Source organism: Protopterus annectens, chromosome 9.part0, assembly GCF_019279795.1.
Source record: "Protopterus annectens isolate FY-2018-M chromosome 9.part0, PAN1.0, whole genome shotgun sequence".
Taxonomy (NCBI): Eukaryota; Metazoa; Chordata; order Ceratodontiformes; family Protopteridae; genus Protopterus; species Protopterus annectens.
In genome coordinates, this window is record NC_056743.1 from 1566769661 (window position 1) to 1566785199 (window position 15539).

Here is a 15539-nt window from a genome sequence, read left to right on the forward strand (position 1 = left end):
AGGAATAGTACAGTGAAGGGGTGTTTTAAATAATGCTACAGTTTCATTACTTATCTAGTTCAACAGAATCTTAAGTACAGCACATGTTATGGTGGTAGTTCTATTTGGTATTCTTTCTAAACTTTCTGATATAGTTGCAAAGTAGCTTGTGATTATTCTTAGATTAGTAGTTTTCAATTCATACGTGTTTTTTTAAACATCTTTATTAAATCACATTTTACATACTGACATAGGTACACTTGCACAAACCATAGTGTATATTATTTCATGCAGATATGGTTTCTTTTTAATAGTTATCGTTCACTCCAACATTACATAAATTGCTCACTTCCTGCTTTCCCTTAAACTGTAATACTCCTCCTCTTCTGAACATTGTTCTGTATATATGTTCCCACAAATTCCATTTGTTTCAGTTATTTGATCCTTCCCTTTTCTAAAGATCCCTTATCAAGTTTATCTCCTTTACAATATTCAGTACTTCATTTACAGTTGATTTAGATTTTGATTTCCATTTTCTAGTAATTGCTGTATTGGACAGCCAGCAGCATTAAACTTAAGGGACTACAGTGTCTAGATAATTCGTATCCTGTGTATAGACTCAAAAAGAATAATTTCCTTAGTTACAACCATTTGTCTGTAGGAATTTTTTTTTAATTTGCCAACTCTTTACACTCACAAAAAACTTGTTCCTAGTTACTTCTCTTTCTCATCACAATTTGAAGAAGATATGTCTGAAATCTACTCTTGGTATAAAAGTAAAAAATATGTTGTATAATTGTGAACCATAAGAAGTCCTCCCAATATTATTTTGTAAGTTGCTTTTCCTGTCTCCTCTTCCCAGTCTTTTCTAATCTCTTCTGATTGGTTCTTGTAGTTATCAAGCAGTGTTTTGTATGCCTTACTAATTATTTTTTTAACAGCTTCTGCACTAGACTTGTCTAAAAATATTACCAGAGCTGGTCTTTCACTAAGCCCTTCTCTTTCTTTGTACTCTGTTATCAATACCTGGTAGGGAAGGCAGTCTGTAAGTTATAGTAAAAACTTGTGTTTAGCCCCATCTGTTACCTTTCCCCTCTCTAATTATTTCCTCCCCAGTACCTTGGGTCCCTTTGCAGATTTTTTCCAGTAAATCCCAACCCCCTTTTGTCTGCTTCTTATACTCCTAATCTTATAACTGGCCGTATTCCCAGTCTACCACAACAGGCCAAACTAAATACAGCTTTGACTACCTTTAAGGCTAGTGTTGATGATTGGATGGTTAGACTTAAATTTACAGCAGGATTGTCATGCATAGCAATGCTCAGTTTGGCAGGTAAGCACAATTAAGTGCTTAAAAAAGGAGGCACAAACTTTTGTGCCTGCTTAAAGGTGCATGAGGCTAGGCATCTTATGGTCCACATAATCGCTTGCAAATTATTGTTCTTATGTTCCTACTTAGTCATTCTTATTAAAGATCTCCTCTCTCAATTTCTGCTCTGGCTTAGTTCCTAGTATATTTTATGCTATTTTTATAAATACAGTATTCTGTATGATTTATTTCTTCTCCTTAAGGAGCCGTGTCCAAAATCTTGCTCTGCTCATTTCTCAGACTTTTCCCGTTTGAGATTACCCCTTTCCACTTTGACTTTTTAACCTTGTGCTATATTCATGAGCACTAGATAGCTCTAAAATTTCCCTTCAAATCTGGTAATGCTACCCCACATTATTCTAAAGGGGAAATGATTTATCCTACTTAACTGTTGTCTCTTTCTCTTACAAAGTAAATTCCTTCAACTTTTATATATACACAGCTTTGCCCTCTAATAGATGGAAGTATGCCTTACTTGTATATAGTATTAAAAGAACTAAAAACATTTTTACTCATCCTGTCTTACTATCCATAGACATTGTCAAGAGTTTCCATTTTCTCAGTTTTTGTATTATCTTTTGTTTAACCTCTTCAACATATCCTTAGGTGCAATAACAGATTCCTTTTTAATCCATACACTGAAATACTTCATTTTATGTCCCCAAAATATAGGATGTTATGTGGTCCTATCTCGCCTACATTCATTACTGATGGGTTTGGAGCTGAGAATCGGCTCCGACTCGGCTGGCTATTTTCTAGCACGAAGTCTCTAATTGGCTGGGCAGGATGCACCTCGCCCCAACCCCCAGATCTAGTTTGCCGCTCGTTGAGTTAGGACGTGGTCTCGAGCTTGGCTGTGGCTAAGTACACTTTTACTAAACTTTCTAAAGATGTCCTTCAAGAATGCAACTGCAGTCATAACATATGGGTTGTCCTGCCTCAGGCAGCCCTCGGTCGGCCGGATTCCAAAGTCTGGGTCCGACGTCGGCTGATGTCGCATTTCTCTCCGATGTCAGAGCGGCTGGAGTACATAAGCATTAGCCGACGCCATTTTCTTCAGTCTTTCTTGCCGCGCGGTGCCCGAAGCAGAAGCGGTTCGCAAGTGCCGGTCGGTCAGCTCCTGTATTCTTCGATTCCGAAGTCATCAAAAAGCTAAGTACCCCGTTGGGGACCTTTTCTTGCCTCAGCCGATGTCAGAAATTACTGAAAAAGTTAACAATTGTCTTTCTTGTGGTAAACAAATACCTCATAAGGATTTCCACTCTTACTGTCTTCCTTGCCTTGGCCCAGACCACGACGTCTCGGCCTGTGTAGCCTGTGCTCGCTTCAACAAGCGCACTCTCAGGCGCCGGGCAGAGTTCGCTGAAGATTTTTTCGGCGAAAAATTTGCTTATACAATGCCGTCGGAACTTCCGACATCGCAAACTCCCAAGAAACGTAAAAACCGGGACCGACATCCTCGGCTCGCGTCTACCACCGACTCCACGCCAAAACCTACCGCGAGTGCTCCGGTTCCCTCTGAGACGGTTTTTCCACCGCTCCGAACCGAAGACACCGCATTACCGATGACTCCGATTCCGGATATCACTCTGACGCCAGTTATTGATTTTCCTCCGGATACCGAAACCGAGGAAATGCCCGAGACCATTGCTGTAGATAAGGTCACTCCTGCACGTGGAGCTGCCAGGCCTCCTATGGCCATGTCTATTAAGGCCTACACTAGGGCTAAGGCAGCCAGCAAGACCAAGCATCTTACTGCTAAAGCCTTACCTCAGCCTACTCCAGAGACACAAATTATGACTATGGCTGCTGACTTAATTTCTATGATTAGAGGTTCACAGGCCCATCCTGAGAGAGGATCCCAGCCTCCTTCTGATAAAAGGCCCCGGGTTGAACCCTCTGACCCTATTCCTTCAGATGAAGATTCTGAGGACTCTGTCCACTCTGATGGCCAGGAAGAGCTCTTCCAGACCTATGAGGACTCGGATGCAGAGGATTCCATCCCCTCGGCCTCCCCTCCTGAGGATATTTCTTTTGGGGAAGTTCTGCATACCATGAGGGAACATTTCAAGTGGCAAGGCCAGGAATATTCTGATTCCAGAAAGCGCCTTCAAACTTTCCTTAAAAAGCCCCAGCACAGGCCCCTAGCTATTCCTCCTGTGCTTGATGTTTTGGATGATTTAGATTCTGACTCTAGTGTTACCCCTGATTCTCTTCCTCCTGCTCCAGCTAAGCCAGACAGGTATTACAGGGTCCCAGAAACACATTCCCATTTATTCAGGGCCCATACTGCTGATTTGGAAACTATTTCTCAGGGACCTAAAGGTGTTTCAGCTTCCACCTCTAAAAAATGTTTGCCCTCCAACAGGGAAGTTAGGTCATTAGAGAGATGGGGTAAAAAGGTTTACACCTCCACTACTTTATCTATGAGAGCTTTGAATTGCCTTTTTCATATGTTACAATATCAGGATTTCCTGTTAGAAGATTTACAGAAAACATTGGCCTCTCCTGATCCTTTAGACAGGAAGTCTTTGCAGGAAGCTGTACATAACTCTCAGCAAGTAAGCAATCACTTCCTGCAGTGTGGATATGATGCACTGGAAGCTTCATGTAGGGCAGCTATGACAGGGGCAGTCATTCGTAGACATGCATGGTTAAAAGATCAACCTCTACCAGATCATGTAAAGGCAAAACCTATGGATGCACCTTTGGAAAAGAACAAGCTTTTTGGTGCTAATGCTAAGGATGTGTTAAAGTCCATCGAGGAAAAAGCAAAATCAGTTCAGACGGTGAAAGATTTCCTCCAGGTTCAACCCCCCAGATTCAGTAGGAATTGGCCTTCAAAAAACTGGTCCTTTCCTAATCCTGAAAAATTTCAAAGGGGTAGAAACAGAAGTGGCCGAGGAAGAGGACAATACAGAGGTCCTTACAGGGGATGACAATGGCAGCCAGCAAACCAAAGAAGTGACACAGGGGTTTCACCTGCCCCACAGCCACAATCTCAATGACTTTCCTCTACTTCCGCCTACCAGGGAACAAATAGAAGCTCCCTTGGGCGGGAAATTATCTCTGTTCGCAGACAATTGGCACAGATTGACAAAGGACAAATGGATTTTGGACATTATAGACCGAGGTTACAGGTTCCATTTTCATACCTTACCAAGAAAACAAGGCATGCCAAACCTACCACAAAACCAGAGGGCAGAGGCTATCAAGCAAATCTCTTTGCTGACTCTGATGAAAGCAATAGAAAGAGTTCCACAACAAGAACAAGGCCAGGGGTTTTACTCAAGACTGTTCCTTGTTCCAAGAAAAGAATCTCAATGGAGACCAGTACTGGATTTGTCCGCATTAAACACCTTTCTCATAGTACCAAAGTTCAAAATGCTGACTCTACAGCAACTCCTTCCCATACTGGGCAAGGGGTCTTGGCTGATTACTCTGGACCTCAAGGAGGCATACCTGCATGTCCCTATCAGACACAGCTGCAGAAGATACCTCAGATTTCTTGCAGGGCCAGAGCATTATCAATTCTCAGCCATTTGGCTTATCTACTGCACCCAGAGTATTCACAAAATGCCTGGCTTCAGTAATTGCTCATTGCAGGCTCCAGGGGATTCAAATTTACCCTTACCTGGACGACTGCCTCATACAAGCGGACGACAAATTGATGTTGACAAAAAACTTGGACTATGTCATACGATTACTTCAAGCTCTGGGATACACAGTCAACTTCCAAAAGTCAAGACTTCAGCCATCCCAGCAAATAATCTTATTAGGAGCCAAATTAGACACAGCCTCTCAAATGGCTTACCTAACAGAAGACAAGCAAGAGAAGTTAACTCATTATTTCAGAGATTTGGCAAAACTTACCCAGATGACTGCAAGGAGATTCCTACAGGCCCTGGGTTACATGGCATCCTGCATTCTCCTGGTTCCATTAGCAAGACTACACATGAGAAAGCTTCAATGGTACCTAAAAAGCCTATGGTCTCAGCACAGCAACAACTTAGAGACAACCATACCGCTCATTCCATGCCTACAAAAGGAATTCTTATGGTGGGCCTCGGTAAGCCAGGCAAACACAGGTATGTCATTCAAAAAACCACAGATAACACAGACCATGACCACAGACGCCTCAGACCTTGGATGGGGGGCGCACATGGAAGGCAGGTGTATACAAGGACAATGGTCTCCAAAGGAAACACATCTGCATATAAACCAAAAGGAAATGCTGGCAGTAATGCATGCCATCGAGGCCTTTCAACACCAACTTCAGCAAGGCCATTTACTGATACGGACAGACAACACCACTGTGATGTGGTATATAAACAAGCAAGGGGGCACCCATTCTTACCCCCTTTGCAGACTGACAATGCATCTTTGGGAAAAATCACTGAGCATAAACATTCAGTTACAATCCCAGTTTGTTCCAGGCAAAGACAATGTGCTGGCGGACAGCCTAAGCAGGAATTTCACAGATCCACACGAGTGGAGGTTACATCCGAAGATCTTCACACAGCTCACTTCGACATGGGGCAGGCCAGAAGTAGACCTTTTTGCCTCTCACCTCAACCATCATCTACAAAAATTCTGTTCAAGGACATACCATCCACAAGCTTGGAAAACAGATGCTCTCTCATTCAACTGGAACTTCCTAAAAATCTATGCATTCCCACCTCTGCCACTGATGACCTCAGTATTACTAAAGATCAAAGCAGAGAGACCCAAGGGGATCCTAATAGCTCCGGACTGGCCAAGACAGCACTGGTATCCACTACTACGGAGCACATGTCACACCAAGAAGTGGGCCCTTCCCCAATGGCCTCTACTTTTGACTCAACACAACTTCAAAACAGTGCATCCAAACCTTCAGACACTGCAGCTAACAGCCTGGGAGATCCCATGAATAACCTCAACCTATCTCTCTCCAAGGAAGTTCAGCGGATACTAACAGAGGCTCGAAGACCATCCACCAGAAAGGTTTACTTAGCAAAATGGAAGAGATTCAGCATTTGGAATACCAGCAAGGGACATGATGCATCATTATTGAACATCCCACTCATCCTGGAATATTTGGCAGATATGCTAAAGAATGGACTCTCATATTCTTCCATAAAGATACATGCATCAGCTATTTCAGCTAGATATAACACTGATCCGCCTGTCTTTTCACATCCTTTGCTAAGGCAATTCCTCAGGGGAATCAAGAACATTAAGCCACCAAGAAAGGCTCCAGTACCAGCCTGGGACCTCAATTTTGTCCTAGAAAAACTGACTCTACCTCCATTTGAGCCAGCAGCTTCAGTTGATTTGCAATTTCTCTCATGGAAGACAGCTTTCCTGTTGGCAATTACCTCAGCAAGAAGGGTTTCAGAACTGCAGGCCCTAATGGCAATACCACCGTTCATAATTTTCCACAAAGACAGGGTTTCATTAAGGACCAACCCTACTTTTATGCCAAAGGTGGTATCCAGGATTTTTTTAAATCAAGCTATTCATCTGCCTACATTCTTCCCCAATCCTGAGAATAAGTGGGAAAGACTGTTACATACCTTGGACATTCACAGACAACTTTGATACTACCTGGACAGAACCAAGACCAGTAGGAAATCTGAACAACTTTTTGTAGCTTACGCCCCTGCAGTCCAAGGAAAAGCAATTTCAAAACAGACTATTTCAAAATGGATTGGACATTGCATCAGATTCTGTTATTCCTTTCATGGAAAGACTGTTCCAGCCAATGTCAGACCACATTCCACCAGAGCTACAGCCACCTCTACAGCATTCTTAAGAGGGGTGCCTACTAAGGACATTCTAGAAGCTGCTACATGGAGCTCCGTGCATACATTCTCCAAACACTACAATCTCCCTCTATACTCCAGATCCAGAGCAGGCTTTGCTTCGGCAGTCCTGCAGGGTTTGATTGCCACACCATCTTTTTCCAAGAGCATTCCTCCTCCCCAGCTAAGCTTTGGTATTCTACCCATATGTTATGACTGCAGTTGCATTCTTGAAGGACATAGTACAGTTTTGTACCTACCATAAATGTAGATGTCCGATAGATATGTAACTGCAGTCGGATTTTCCCTCCCTCCATACCCCTCTATGCCTAGGGTCCACTCCTATCCCTGTTTCTCTTAGCTGGGGATATCTGTTATGGTGTATCTGTTTATTGCTCATTTATTTGTCTGGAATCCTGTTTTTGTCTTCCAATTTGATTACAGCCTTCCTTGGAGGGCACCTGGCATCTGGGGCAAGAAACACTGAAGAAAATGGCGTCGGCTGATGCTTATGTACTCCAGCCGCTCTGACGTCGGAGAGAAATGCGACATCAGCTGACGTCGGACCCAGACTTTGGAATCCGGCCGACCGAGGGCTGCCTGAGGCAGGACAACCCATATGTTATGACTGCAGTTGCATATCTATCGGACATCTACATTTATGGTAGGTACAAAACTGTACTTTTTGTACTTCTCTTTTATACAAAAAAGCTATTTTCATAGCTATATTGTGTTTTGTGTGTGTTTGAGCCTGTTCGGTTAGTTTTTTGGAGAGTGTGTGTGGTTTCCCTTGTGTTTGGCGGGCTAGGCTCGTCTAATTTAGAGGGACCTAGTCCTCTCTTTCGCTTTCGTTCTATAGTGTGTTCTGTTGTTGGTTCCTTTCCTAGGGAACATTTAAATTAGAGTTCCTGTGTCCAGTGGTGTTTCCCGCCTTCCTCCTGTTGTTGTTGAGTGTTTGGATATTGTTTGACATGACGAAAGAGCAGGAGGAGCATAAACCCTTTCGGGTTTAAAAAATGCTCTAAATGTGCTTATAAAACGTCTATTACAGATGGGCATGCCATCTGTGTTTATTGCCTTGGTGCGATTCATTTATAAGAATCATGCAGTGTCTGCCATTCCTTCAGCTCTAGGGTGCTGCAAGAAAGGAAAAATAAACTGATTTTGAAGGGCCTAGTCAAGCCCGCTTTTGAAGAGGATCTAGAGTCTGCTTCTTCTACTGGCAGGTCGAAATCTACCAGAACTAAGAAAAGATCTCCGGCTCCATCTAGTTCTTCGGAGCCCCCGGAGAAGATTTTGAAAATAGTTACAACCTCCTCGGCTCCTTTGGCTTCGGAGCCGCAGGACAAGAGCTCTGTTTTGGATACTGCCTCCTCGGCTCCATTGTCCTCGGGGCCGCAGATGGTATCTGTGGTACTGGAGTCGACCTCGGCTCCGATCATTTTGGAGCCAATTCGGAGCCGGTCACCCAGTGTTAGACAAGAGTCCATAGGTAGGAGATCCTCATCTCCTTCAGTTTCATCCAAATCCTCGAGGTTGTCTGATTTGGACATGGATAGGGTGGTCCAGAGGCTCCTTCAGTCGCCTCTGTTAGCCAAATTGTTTTCGGCTCCGACCCAGTCGGCTCCGGTGCCTACCCCCTTTTTCGGTACCGATGATTCCTCCTCCAAGCACCTCTGTGTCGTTGGAGCCGGAGTGTTCGGCGCCGAGTGATGTCCTTGTGCTGGTTCCAATACCCCTGGTGGGTTTATCGAAGCCGTTGGCTCCAACCATTTTGATTCCATTATCTGGTTTCGGCACTCTGGTTTCCTCGGTCGGGCCCGAGGCTGATTCATCGAGACTTCTGTCGGCCCCGAGTTTCCCTCTCGACGCTTCGGCTAGGGGGACCCCGACTCCGGTTGTGGTCTCGGAGACGGGTCAGTCCTCTGATTCGGGGGTCCCGCCTTCGCCATGAGGAGCGCAGTAGCCAGGTCATCAGCTACATCACTTGGATCAATCACTCCGTCCCCATACACCCTGGCTAGAGCCTCTGACGCCCCCCTATCTGTGGACAGCAGAGCTCGAAGGCCTGAGGACACCCCCATGAGTGGTCCCCAACTTTCTGAGGGCCCCTCAGAGTCTGTGCCTGAGGTGCCTCCCAGGAAGAAGTTGTGCAAGAGGAAGCACATAGACTCTCAAGACGAGTCCATCACCTCAGATACCGACCTCGAAGATGCAGAGGGGTCCCCTAAGTTGTCCTCCGATGTCTCTTTCTCCGACATCCTGGAGATATTGAGGCAGAGAGGCGACTGGCCTTCCAAGCCCCCCTCTGAGGAGGAGTCGGTATTCTTCAAGGCCTTCGGAGCTCAACCTTCCGCCTCCTGGGTGTCTCCACCCTTCGATGAACTCTTAGACCTGATTTGCCGAAGGGTGTGGGAGCACCCTGATTCCGTGGAACCGGTGCCCAGTCGTCCAAATAAGTTCCTGTCTGCTCCCCCAGGGAAAGAGTTCTTGACAAAAAGGGGTCCCTGTAGATGCCATGGTGGTGGCGTCAGCCACTCAGCAGGAAGTTGCAGAGGCTTCTTATTCCGTCCATCCTCCTAACAAGGAGTCCAGGAGTATGGATTGGTATGGGAAGCGTACCCTGTCTTCAGCGACCTTTACACTGCGGTCACTGAATTACTTTTGTCACTTTACTCTGCTCCAGAGAGATCTCCTCAAAGAGTTGGGAGATACCTTGATGGGTAACATGCCTGAGGCCGTAGGGGCCCATTTTTCTCTCCCCTCTAGGCCTTATCTCAAGGATCAGAGAGGAGGGAAGATGTGGTTCAAGAAGTCACAAAAGTCTTTCCCCGCCACTCATGGTGAGTCCCCCTCCAGAGGCAGCGGAGGAGGGAATTATTCTGGAAGACACCGTCCTAGGGGCAGAGGAGGCCCCCGCAATTTGGGAGACCACGACTCCTTTCGCGGATCTTCCTATCAGCATCCCTGAGGGATCACCCGACTGTGCTATTCTGGAGCCAGTCGGGGGCCGTTTTTCGAGGCATCCTCAAGCCTGGGAGAGCATCACTCAGGATCGATGGGTGCTTCGAATAATTACCAGAGGTTACACCATTCCCTTTGCTTCACCCCCTCCCTCAATCAAAAAAATCCTGGACGTTCCACCCAGTCAGAGGGATCAAGCAGCACTAGAGATATCAAAGCTGCTAAGAAAAGGAGTCATCCAACCAGTCTCCTTAGACCAGATCGGATCAGGAACTCACTCAAGACTCTTTTTGGTGCCAAAAAAACAGGGGACCTGAGACCCATTCTGGATCTCAGCCGATTGAATCACTCTTCAATCCGTCTTCCCATTGCTGGGAGAGGGAGTATGGATGTGCTCTATCGACCTCAAGGATGCCTTTTACCACATCAAGATAAACAAGGCATCCAGGAATCATTTACGCTTCCGGCTGGGAGCCAGTCATTTCCAGTTTCAAGCCCTGCCCTTTGGTCTCACCACAGCCCCCAGGGTGTTTACCAAGTGTTTGGCAGTGGTGACAGCTCACCTGAGACGTCTAGGATTCCAGGTGTTTCCTTACCGATTGGCTCCTTACCGCCCCCAGCAGGCATCTCCTCATTCAAGAAATTAGACACAAGGTGGGATGCCTAATTTCTTGTGTCTAATTTCTTGGTGTGGTGTTGTCTGATTTGGAGATATCTCCTCATTCAAGCCAGGGAGGCTACCATAACCCTTTGCCAAAGGCTAGGAATTACCTTAGACTGGGAAAAATCTGGCTTGCTGCCCTCACGGCATGTTATATTTATAGGCGCAGAGCTAGACTCTGTTCAAATAAGAGCCTTTCTACCTCTAGAAAGGATAACAGTGTTGCAATCTCCGGTCCAAGCTTTGTTGCCCCGCAAGAAGGTTCAAGCCAGGTTAGTTCTTCAGCTATTGGGATCCATGGCGGTGACCATCATGCTGGTGCCCTTAGCCAGGCTACACATGCGGATCCTCCAGTGGCTCCTTTCAGTCCAGTGTTCCTTTCAAAAATTCCCTCTCTCTCATCCAATTCTCCTCACGGAACAATGCAGACAGGATCTCCGTTGGTGGCTATGTTCCTCCAACCTGGACAAGGGGAGGAATCTAGTTCCTTTGTCTCCTGCTGCCACAGTGACCACAGACGCTTCCCAGATAGGGTGGAGGGGGCATTATCTGGGCAGAACGGGCCAAGGCATGTGGCAGGATCACGAGGTACACTTACACATCAATGTCCTAGAGATGAGAGCAGTGCTATTAGCGTTGCAAGCACTTCAGAGCTCTCTTCCCCGGTGAACGATTGCTATTCACACGGACAGCATGTCAGTTGTGTGATACCTCAACAACAAGGAGGAACCAAGTCTTACCTCCTTTGCAGATAACCCATGAGAGCGTGGAATTGGGCAGTGTCTTCCCAACAGTTTCTAGTGGCAACGCACATTCCGGGAAAATCCAACGTGATAGCAGACGGGCTAAGCAGAGCTATTCTGATGCCCTATGAGTGGTCTCTGAACAACCGAGTTGCGACTCGGATATTCAGCAGGTGGGGTCAGCCTTGCTGCAATCTCTTTGCCAGTCCTCTCAATGCCCAATCCAGCAACTACTTCACCCTGATCCCCCCACAGGGGGAGTCACCCAGGGACGCACTAGTCCACGGTTGGCCTCCCGGTCTGCTCTATGCCTTTCCTCTGTTACCAAGAGTGATTCAGAAAGCCATTTACTTGGGAAGCAAGATGATTCTAATTGCTCCACACTGGCCCCGCCAATTCTGGTTCCCCTTCCTTCAGCGGTACACAGTGGACGGTCCTTGGACTCTGGATCCAGTGCCAGACCTATTGACTCACATGTCGGGACAGTTCCACCCCTCCCTACAGTCCCTCAAGTTGACAGCCTGGCTACTCCACTTTCATCATTAGTTAGACTACATTCCCTTTCACCTGAGGTGGTGCATATCCTATTGTCGTCTCTCAAGTCCTCCACCAGAAGAATTTACTCCAGCAAATGGAAGAGATTTTCCACCTGGGCTCAGGCCCAAGGCCTGGACCTTTTCACAGCCCCTATATCGGTGGTCTTAGACTTTTTAGCTATGCTCTTCCGACAGGGCTCCGCTCCCTCGACCATTAAGGTGCAGCTGGCGGCCATTTCTAACTTCCATGTATCCTACGAGCCTGCTCTTATGGGCCATAAACTTTGCAAGGCCTTTTTGAAAGGAGCCTGGTTACTTCGCCCTCCTGTGTCAGAACCCGTCATGCCATGGGATTTAAATCTGGTGTTGCAAGCCATCACTTCTCCGTCCTTTGAGCCGGCTGCCACTTGCGAACTAAAATTCTTATCCTGGAAGACGGCGTTCTTGGTGGCCATCACTTCGGCTAGAAGAGTATCAGAACTTCAAGCGTTGTCCATTAAGCCCCCGTATTTGATCTTCCATAAGGACAGGGTATCCTTGAGACTTAATCCATCCTTCTTCCCTAAGGTGTCTTCCACGTTTAATCTCCATCAATCCATTGAGTTACCTGTGTTTTTTTCCAAGCTTCTCCAACAAAGCAGAGTTCAAATTTCATCAATTGGATGTGCATAGACAACTGAAATTCTATTTACACAGGACAAAACATGTAAGAAAATCGGATCAATTGTTTGTGGATTTCTCAGAGAATAGAACAGGTGGCCCTGTTTCCAAGTGCACAATTTCTAAGTGGATTAAGGATTGCATTTCCTTTATTTACTCATCAGCAGGCAAAAATTTACCATTCCCAGTTAAGGCTTATTCCACCAGGGCAGTCTCGACTTCAGTAGCGTATCATGCTAGGCTTTCCTTGGACGACATTTGTGCAGCGGCCACCTGGGCTTCTCATCATACCTTTATCTCTCATTACAAGCTGGATGTGGCATCTAGAGGCCGGGCTTCCTTTGGTTCCACGGTTCTCAGGAGTATTTTCCTATGAGCCTCCCGGGTTACAGGTGCTAGGGACGCTGTCCCATCAGTAATGAAAGTAGGCGAGATAGGACCACATAACATCAGTTAGTTATGTACTCACCATAACGATCGATGTATGTGGTCCATCTCACCTACATTCTTACGTACCCTCCCACCTGCCCCCTTCCTGAAGGATTTGGAGGAAAATTGCTCTGAGACCCTTCAAATTGGTTTTTATTCCGTTTTCCTGGTGGGTGATATTCCTCTTAGTGAGGTTTGTGTATTTGGAGTGATTGCGATGTATGCAAACAAGATCTGGGGGTTGGGGCGCGGTGCATCCTGGGATACCGGTTAGCCTAGCCAATTAGAGACTTTGTGCTAGAAAATAGTCGGCAGAGTCGGAGCCGATTCTTGGCTCCGAACCCATCAGTAATGAATGTAGACGAGATGGACCACATACATCGATCGTTATGGTGAGTACATAACTAACTGTTTTACTGAACCATTGTACGCATGAGTATATATTTTCTTCTGTAGCCTTTTTGTCTTCAGTAATTTTTTGTCCCAAAAAGACTTGAAACTGTTTCACAACACTGAAGTGTTTCTCTGTGGATTTTTCTTATATGTTTGCCAGTAAAGCTAATTGTTCTTGATTACGATACCACGTATAGCCTTAAATTTGTGAGTCATTTTCTTTGCCAATGGCTCAAATGTAAAGCAAATAAAGGTGAAAGAAGGACACCCCTGCCGTGCTCCTCTTTCAAACAGAGCTTGTTGGAGAGGAACCCTCCCACCTTAATGCTCTTTGATATAAACTTCTGAGTAACCACAGTATTCTGTAAGGGAATGCAAATGCTGCTGTTGCCCTGCTCAAAACCTCCTAGCTGACACTATTAGACGCCTTCTCTGCATCTGGACTCGCCAACAAAACCAGAGTTTTCTTAATTCTGTTTCCCTTCAGATTATCATTTCTCTATTAATTGTGTAAAATGTTTGCCTCCCTTCCACATTGACACACACACACACACACATGTATATATATATATATATATATATATATATATATATATGTACATACATACATTTTATCAAAATCTTTGCCATTCTCTTAGCTAGTATAGACATAAACAGTTTAATAATGGTTTAAAATTGAAATGGGTCTATTTAAGCTGGGTCTGAAGGATCTTTACCCTCTTCTTCGTGTAATGTAGCCACCACAGCTTTCTTCCAAGATGCTAGTACTTTTCACCCTTTTAAAATAATGTTAAACAAAACCTTCCAGGTCTTATCCATGTCTTTCCTCCCAACTTCTGGAGTTCCACTTGAAATACTGTCTGTTTCTGGATGCTTCCCTGTTGTTTGATTATCTATTCCCTTCCTGTCTTAGCTGTTAGTTTTTTTTTTTCAGTAAACATCTTTATTAAATGATCACATATGACATAGGCAGTCTTACATAAATGAAAAACAAAATGACACCACTTTAGTTGCAGACAGTTGAGCATTATATGGCTCTTTCAAAGCTTGCCTCTTAAACCTCGTTCCTTGACTGCGTATGTTCCCACAATTCCCATTTTTTCCCCTATGTAGTTTGCTCCTTCCCATCTTGGCTATTAATTGTTGATCCACATCTGCCTCTAACCTTGGCATAATTGGGTTTTCAGAAATATTTCCATTTGTGACTTTTCTTGGTTTCCACATTCCTTTACTTTGTACAGATTTTATAAATAGCTCAAATACCTCTGTAGGCTCCCCAGTTATTTTTCTTGTCATAGATTCCCTAGGTTTGGCGACAACCCTTTCTGTTCAAGTCATTGTGCTAACAGTTTTATGCTATGAAGTTTTCAAAAATTGTTTAACAGCAGTCTTTCTGTACTCCTGCAAATTATCCAGTTACTCCCTTAATTTCCTTTTAGCACTCTGCAATTGCTGCTCTTGTTCTGTGAGATTCCCCTAATTCTTCAAAATTTTAAACTTTGTCAATCCCTATAAATAACTCCCTGTACTTATTTCCCATATCTCTTTCTCTTTTATTTCTGTTTTTAAACTGCATTTTCATTTTATCCCACCTATCTCTTAAATTTCTATCTTCCTTAATAATTCTTGAAACATTTCCACTGCATATTCCTTAAGTTCCTCTGTCTTTAACAGTATCTCATTTTCACTACATTACCCTTCATCCTTACCTTGGTTTGTATTGGTGCATGATCTGAAATAGTTATTGAATGTGTGCCAAAGCTTTCAACTAAATAGACATATAACATCTGTCTTAGCCCAGTTATCGTACTTAGGGGTGTTATCTGTAAATGCTGTCTGAGCTGCTACTACTGAATTTGCATCTTCCATACCAAATATTCCCAAATATTTATTCAGAAGCCTTCCTTCTTTTATTACGTTTCCCCTTCTACCTGTCCCAATACATCCTCACTATTGCAAGTCAAGTTCTGTTTCCAACTCGCAAGTATTATTCCCTGCTGAATGAAGCTTATTTCAATCTCA